Consider the following 8,649-nt stretch of genomic DNA (forward strand, 5'->3'; position numbering starts at 1 on the left):
CACAGGCGATTCCATCTTGGAATGTCGATTCGTGATCTGGATTTTGGATTGAAGATTGAGGAGGAGTTTTGGAGCAAATCAAGAAGCAATTCTATAGATGAACTGGCGTAGATCAAGGCTTTGAGCTATTCATCCAATTCTAGGAAAGGGAGTATATGTTTCAATTTGTTTGTTCTTTCATTGTAATTGAATTCCTATTTGCTTTAGACATGAACATGTCTAGCTAGATTAGTTGAACCCATTAGGGTTCCTTGCTATATTGGCTTTGTCTTGAATTGAGATTGTTTGAGTTTCCTTTCTTGTATTCTTTTGCAATTAATAATATAAATCTAGTTTTGTAACATTGATTGTATTGATTACTATTCATAGAATTCTTTTAGCAATTGAGAAATTGCAATCGAGTTCAGAAATTTAATTGCAAGAATAGGTTAATTTTCACTTAGAGGTAAGGTTAATTAATTTCTTTGGATTAAGAATTAACAAAGCTTAATAGAGGTGGATTAATACTTAGGGATTACTTAATAATCAATCGTTAGGAAGAGATTCTAACTTTAGGTTCTTAGGTTTAGGAATTAAGTTGTCTCGAGAGAAATGAATTTAGTTTAGAATCCATCCACGGGTAGCATAATCGGACTCAATAATCTATTAACTTTTGTTTGATAGCCGGTAGTCTAGGTCCTCTTTGGGTTTGCTTTCTGTATTGATTATTCTCTTTACTCATTCATTCTCGCATTACACTTAGAATTTAGCTTTTAGTAAATCTAGAAACCTTTGTTATTAATTTTAGACTAGATAACAATGAGCAAGTAGTAACACTAGGATTTCACTTTTTAGAGGGATCGATATTCTTAATACTTGTCATTGTGCTGGCGCATCAATAGGTTCACTGCCTTAGTTGTAATTGCATAAGCATATGCGCATTAAGTTTTAAGCGCCATTCTTGGGAATCTTTATTTGAAAACTAGAGTGAAATTCTCTATTTATTACTTTATCCATATTTCTTTTCTATTTTTGTCATTTAATTTTTATTCATTTATTTGTTTGGTTTGTTCTTTGTCTTGTTCATTTCGGGTAGTTTATGACTGGGAGTTCTAATCCTGCACCAATAGACCCTCTGCTAGAACCAAAGCAATCCCTCGAGCAACTAAGAGCGATTTGATGTGGAGGAGGGCAGATTGAGATTCTGTCCATACACCCGGTAGACATGGGAGGCGACAACATTGAAGCAAGTAGGATGGTGTCGAGTTTGCTAGACCTTCCTTAGAGGGAATGCACACTAGTATATTAAGGCCACACTGTTGGAGTGAGGAATTTCGAAATTAAGCCAAATGTCACTTACATAGTGCGGGAGGTGTCTTGTTTGGGGCTTGCCCAATGAAGATCTTAATGCCCACATCGCGAATTTCTTGGAGATTTGTGATACCTTCGAGATAAATGGGACTAGCGATGATGCCATTCGACTTAGGTTGTTCCCATATTCCTTGAGGATAAAGCAAAGAGATAACTACAATCCTACCATTAACACTATCACCACACAGAGTTCTTTGGTGAGAAATTTCTTTATAAGTACTTTCCTCCATTAAGGCAAAGATGCATAATAATATTTCTTCTTTTGTGCGGTTTGATTATGAGAGCATGTATGATGCGTGGGAGAGGTACAAGGACCTGCTGAGATGTTGCCCACACCACAGTTTGCCATTATGGATGCGGTCGAGACTTTTATAGTGGCTTGAACTTAGCCACGAGGCGGATGGTAGATGCACATTGCGGTGGAGCCATTAATGAGGCGCCATAGCGGTGAGAATTTAATTGAGGAGATGGCCATGAACACATATTGGTGGCAATCTTCTAGGACTAGGCTAGTGATAGGCTATTTCTATAGCTACAATCTAAGGCGGTGAACCTATCGATGCGGACTAGCACTAACGCAGTATCAAGTTCGTATTCTCGGGAAAGGGTGATCCTAAAACTCTGCATTGTCTTATGATATCTAACCTAACAAGATCGATGAAGTTACTATTCTATGATTAGATGGAAGCAAAGTGATTAAGTAAGTGTCAAGCGATCGAAAGGATTTCATGGAACAATCAAAGGAAAAAGCAAACCTAAGGGGACCTAAGCTAGTTGGATTTTAGTGAAGGTAGAGATTATATTGATTACCAATTGCAATTACAGTGAGCGGATTCTAAATTGAATTCGACTTCCCTCTTGAGAATATCGAATCCTAAACCTAAGAACCTAAGCGATGAAATCTCTTACTAACGATTGATTTTAGGTTATCCTTAAGATTAAATCCACCACTTATCAAGAGTTGTTAATTCTTAATCCGTCTAGTCAATTACCCTTATCTCTAAGTGATCATTAACCAATTCTTGCTATTCAAATTTCCAATTTCTAAATGAACTTCTCAATTACATAAAGCAATCTAAATACCACAACTCACAACATCTCATGAATAATGTGATTTCTCATTAATAGTGAAAGCAAGAAGAAACAAGCATTGATAATCAAAGTCTCATAAACACTAAAAGCAATCCGACAACATAGGAAGCCCAATGGGTTCAACAATTTTAGCTACTCATGCTAATAAGCAACATAAATTAAGGAACAAATACAGAAAAGCAATTTGAAAGCATGTACACTCCTCTTCTTCAAGTCGGATGAAAAGCCCTAAATTCTAAAATCTGAATGATGAACCCTAAATTGCCTCTTGAATGCCTCCACATCCACTCTTGATCTTCAATAATGTTTAAACCAATGTAATCCTTCCTTCAATAGGTGAAATAGTCTCCTAAAGTCGAATATTGAAGTTTGGAAAAGGATGGTTCATGCATGTATGTGTGAAATCAAGTCAGAAAATCAAACCCTAGCAAAATAATCCGCATTTGCCTATATAAATGTCTATCTTGATCGGCGTCAACCATGGTCAAGTGTCTTGATCCCGGCCGTGTTGGATCTTGAGTCCCATAAATTAGGGCTTCTTGGCCATTCCCTCACGGTGCTAAGCCACCACGGGCGTGATGGTGGCCGTGGTGGGCTCGAAAATCATGCCAACTCTTGAGGTCAAGTGTTGATGGTTCGGCATGGCTAGAGTCCGGTAGTGCTCAACCTTAAAATGGTAGCCGTTGCTCAATTTTGATGGATTCGGTCCATATTTGCATGTATTTCCCTCAACAACTGATAATGTCCATCAATAATCACTTGAAACATGAAAGGAACCAAAACACATGTGATTGGGAATAACAAAAGATAACTATGCATAAAAATGGAAGCAATTGGGCATATAAACATGTATAAAATGATGCACATCAAATCACCTACACTTAAGCTTTTGCTTGTCCTCAAGCAATCAATCACTCAATACATATACAAGCAACAATCACCCCTCAAAATCCATGCTAAAGTTCACAACTTAACCTTATTCAATATATAGAGGATGAAACTCGAGTAGCTAAATAAATCATACACTTTCAAAGAAGAACTATAGTAATACCATCTCAAAATACAACTTTTATAACAACTCGGCATTAAAGGCCAAGAACCATTGCCTCACGGGAATCTCTCAAATCACTCATAGTGTTTCTTTGGTAAATAAGAAAATTCCCTTCAATGCAGCTGCATAAGACCTATTACCATAAGCTCACTCATAAATCTCATCTTAAACTCTGCGAATAAGCGAATACAAAATCAAAGGGTCTTTACAAGGGTTGAAATGTGGCTAAGGTGAAGGTAAGAATATTTGGGTAGAAGTGTAAAGTATACTGAAAGATCATGCAATTATTTAGAATGAATGGTTCAGGAGCTGAATGCCAAAACAACAAAATACTCACCAAGCCTTATTTGAAGTAAAGGATGCTCACAAAATTAAATCCAAAAGAGATAAGAGCTAAGAGATAAGAAATAAGTCAAAATTCTTTTTTATTTTATTTTTCTTCTTTATTTTTCTTTCTCTTTTTTAGCATATATATATGTCCAACATACTTACGGGGCTGCATGATTAGTTACATAAACAACGAGCAGTTGTCCTAATTTGGATTGAAGGGAGCATCAAAGAATGAGTAAAAAGATTAAGTGAATTTATAACAAAATTAGGCACTATGATTTCATAAAAGAAGAAGCATAACACATAATTATTCAGTATACAGGGTGAAAGAAAGATAAATATATAGAATGGTGTATGTGTAGTGTATAGGTGCAAATCATAAAGAAAAGGTTAAGGCTCAAAACTGGTTGACTAATGGAAATAAATGGTAGGCTTTTGGCTAGATGTGGTGAATTCTAAGTTGCCCAAATCATCTAATGGTATTCAAAGTTCATGTAACCTCAACAAGTGTTAGAGAACAAGTTCTAGAAACAACATTAAGTACAATGGACACTCAAACAAGAAAAATCATGAGCACAATTTGCAATGGATGCTCAAATTTTGGTTCAAAACTCATGTTTGCAATGGCTAAAATTTGCAATTGGTTCCCGGACTTATCAATTGAATCATCACATAAATTGTATAAGAGATTGACATAATCAAAGTTCAAAGATGAAGGTTGTAAATTTGCAAGGAACTCAAGCAACACCGGTTTAGCAAGACCAAATTGACATATAGAATATAGTGAAATTTCTTTCCAAGAACAAAAATCGAGAGGGACAATTGAATTACTATTGTGTGAATTAAGTCATTAATTACGAAAGAAAAAACTAAGCTTAAATTTCATGAAGAACCTAGGTTCTAACATCCTAAGAATAGTCCATTATCATTGCCTAAACAATTAAGGGATAATAAAACCACAGATACCCACCCACACTTGAGTATAATGCCCTTAATGTTAGAAAAATAAAATCGGGTATATAACATAGGTAGCACATTAGAAGGGTGAGGTCATATTAAATGTACATAGCATAAAGGCAAAGCAAAGTGTTCCACTAAAATAACATAAGATGAAAGAAAAATGAAAATGCCAAAAATAAAATAAAAATAAAGAAAGGCGAGAAAATAAGGAAAGGAAAAGAATGGCTTGGATCGGTTGGAGGGTGAGGAGTAGGGAAGGCATTAAGCGGTGGGAGGAAAGGAAAAATCAAACTCCATATTATCGATGAATCATTTTGTGCTCCTACGCCATCTTTTGTATTTGCTCGCCATTCACGTCCATCTGGGTGGCCTACCTATCCAGCCCATGCATAAGCTGTTGGAGCATATCATTGAACCCTTGAAGCTGTGCCCTAGTCTCATCTTGAAGCGCCTAAACTCCTTCACAAAGTCTTAGCAATTGTTGTGCTTTTACTCCCGGATCACCCGTGTTTTATGTTCTTTTGCATTTCGGGAGCATTTATAGGACCGTAATCGGTGTTTAGCTTAATTCATCAAGATCGGACAAGAGCCCGCGTTGCACACATTGAGCATGACTTGAGTCAAGGCCGTCTTGACCATCACTGCGTGAACTTGGTCTTCAAAATAATGGTTTGGGCACGGTTTCTAAGGCCACCACGGGCCATGGTGGGTGGATCCACACGCTAACGGCCGGCCTTGACCATCCATGAGAGAGACTTGATGGGCTGGTTCGGTTTTGCATAGTCTTTGAGTTCGGGAGAGAGTTGCGGAGAGGAAGAACCCTAGAATCACAAGGTTCCGAGTGCAAATAGTAGTGGAGCAATTCAAGATTCATTTGGGAGATTAATCATAGTGCGGATCCAGTTTGGAGTTGTTCATCCAATTCGAGAGAAAAGGGTGTACATGTTTCATTTTCATTATTCTTCCATTGTAATTGATTTCCTAGTTGTTTTAAACATGAACATGTTTAGCTAGTTTGATTAAATCCATTGGGATTTCTTTACTATATTGGCTTCTTCTTGCTTTCGGTGTTAATAAGATAATGCATTATTCATGAGACGTTATGAGCTGTGGTGTTTAGATTGCTTTATGAGATTGATAAGTCCATTTGGCAATTGGAATTTTGGGCTGTTAATAATCCTTAGAGATAAGGATAGTTAACTAGCCGGGATTAAGAATTAATAAAGCTTAATATAGGCGGATTAAAGCTTAATACTAATTTAAGAATCAATCGTTAGGAAGAGATTCCAACTTTAGGTTTTAGGTTTAGGAATTCGGTTATCTCATTAAATTAATTCATCCATGGGTAGCATAACTGAACTCATCAATCCTTTATCTTTTGTTTGATTGCCAACTAGTTTAGGTTCCCTTTGGGTTTGCTTTCTTGTCTTGGTTATTTCATTTATCCATTTATTCATGCATCTCCCTTAGAACTTAGCTTGTAGCTATTAGTTAGTTTAGAAATTATTCATCATTCATTTTGGGTTAATATAATAAAGAACAAAGAAGTAACTCTATGCTTTCATTTTCTCGAGGAATCGACCTTGATACTGCGCCATGAGTGCTAGGCGCATCGATAGGTTCAACGCCTTAGATTGTGGCGATCATCATAAATCACAAACTTGATCTAGTCGGTCGGCCAAAGCACTAATCTGAGCACCGATGTCCTACGCAAAATAAGAAAGGAAGCTCTAGATGTAGGCATAAATACTCTCGTTTAGGAATCCTAACATCACGGAATCTTAGCCATAATGGTCTTGGGCTCCTCGAGGTGTTGCCTCTCTAGCCTCCCTAACTATAACATTGACGAGCTTGTACCCAATGCCATGTGGTGATGAGTGGCCGTGATCATGCATGTTAATCATCTGTCTGATCTCTAATGTTGTCATGTCACCAATCTGAGAAAGCTCGGACAGACAGTCGTCCAGTACATCCAATCTCTTGGCCAACCTAGTCACATACGAGCCAAAACAACAATGCATCTTCTTCTGGGTGTCGACTATGAAGGAACATACTTGGCGAGCCAACAAATATCCCATGTCAAGCTTCTTACGATGTTGCATAGCCCAGAGAATGAATACATAAGTCTATGTGACCACTCTAAAACTATCTCCTCGGCCTGTAATCGTGTAAGCTAATAATGTATGGAGATAGCAGACATGATCCAGAAGGCTAGACGCCTTAGACCTGCTAGGGTAGTATAATTCTAGCCTGACTACTAATGAATCCCACATGGTGTCGTATGAGATTGGGTTGATGTAGATGCATCCCTGATACTGCTCTCTTCAGGTCCCCTACTCAATCCATAAACCCAAATGCATGCCGAATCGTGGAACTGACATTGAGAACTCCTTTCCTCCAAGTCGAGTAAAGCGCATCGGTGATGCTAGTTATGATCATTCTTTATGGGAAGAAGGTCTTTGAGGAATTCAATGGTGAGCTCGCGGTAGGTGGGCTCAATGATGTCGAACAATCTTGCATCAAGTAATGTGTCGAACAGTGCACGAACATCCTGAGCCAATCCCACTCTCTCCAGGGATACAAAGTCAATGCATCGTCCAGCCATTACTTGCTTCCATCTCATGACTTGGAAGCGGCTCTTGTCATCAGCATTTTGAAATGACCATAAGGGATGTCGATCTGGTGCGGGTAGACTTACAGCTGGTGTTCTTCATGCTCAGACTAGTTGCTATTGTGGCGGGGGTGCTGGTGCTAGTGTTGGTAAAGGTGAAGTGGAAGAAGAAGTTCCCTCGCCACGCGAGCGCATTGCGGTTGCTATCGACGGGATTGATCTCGGTCCCTCATATTGCCTAATACAGTCAATCATTAGTATTCAAACAAGAAATCAAGTTAACATAAATTACACCGAAAATTTAACAGCATAACGACTATAATTTGATTAACAAAAAAGTTTGGACTTAAAACTAAGACTAAAGCCTCAATTTTCTGCAAAAAACCAATTCACAATGGCATTCCAGCCCACATCATTACGCACCAAATAAAGAGAATTTATGCTATTAATTTTTCAGAATAGAATGCCATAAATTAACTTTACTGCTACCAAACCCCGCACTTAGCATTTCATTATTCAAAATCACACAAATACAACAACTAATCTGAACTAAATCTAATCCAAATCAAGCTTAAGCAATGTAAACAAAAATAAATTAAAACAAAAGAATAAACCAACCAAAGCAATAAATATTGACAACTACTAGAGCATATCAAAATGTCCTAAATAATAAAAAATACATAAAAGAAAAATCAAATTTAACCAAATAAAAGCAAAAGGAGAAGAAACTTACTTAAAATTGCTGTGACAGGTAAGAGAAATCGAGAAGAAGGAGAAAAAAGCACCTTAGACTTTAAAGTGGGAAAACGTTAGAAGAGGTTTGAAATGGCCTGCTTATATAGTCACGGGAGTCAACATGGGCGAGGGCAAGGCTGTGCTAGTCAACACGGCCTAGACTTGGCCCGTGCAGAACCCTAAAGCTTCCTTTATGTGCTAGTTCACCATGGGCTGGTGCCTTCAGAAGCAGTGGTGGACGGCCGATTTTGAGTGTGAGCTACATGCATGTCCATCACAGGCTAGGGCACGGCCTGGTGTTGCAGCATGTGGGGACCTCGGAAGCCGTGGTGGACGGCTGATTTTCCAAACTCTTTATGTGCATGTTCATCATGGGTAGGACTCTGGCTGTGCTGATTAGAATGGCCTGGGGATCCAACTCGTGATGCCCATGGAAACCTTGGTGAACCACTGAAATCCAAGCTTTTCTTTGACATCTCGAACCACCAAACTCCCTACCTGCGTTCAACACACATACGTA

At 38.2% G+C, this 8,649-nt stretch overlaps 1 non-coding gene across 1 annotated transcript; it reads right to left on the reverse strand.

Annotated features, from left to right (window-relative positions):
- Positions 1-1,590: 1,590 nt before the first annotated feature.
- Positions 1,591-1,694, reverse strand: LOC125369653. The gene has a single exon (XR_007215330.1). It is a non-coding gene; the product is annotated as a small nucleolar RNA R71 (small nucleolar RNA).
- Positions 1,695-8,649: the final 6,955 nt, after the last annotated feature.

The sequence above is a fragment of the Ricinus communis genome, chromosome 3, assembly GCF_019578655.1.
Source record: "Ricinus communis isolate WT05 ecotype wild-type chromosome 3, ASM1957865v1, whole genome shotgun sequence".
Classification (NCBI taxonomy): domain Eukaryota; kingdom Viridiplantae; phylum Streptophyta; class Magnoliopsida; order Malpighiales; family Euphorbiaceae; genus Ricinus; species Ricinus communis.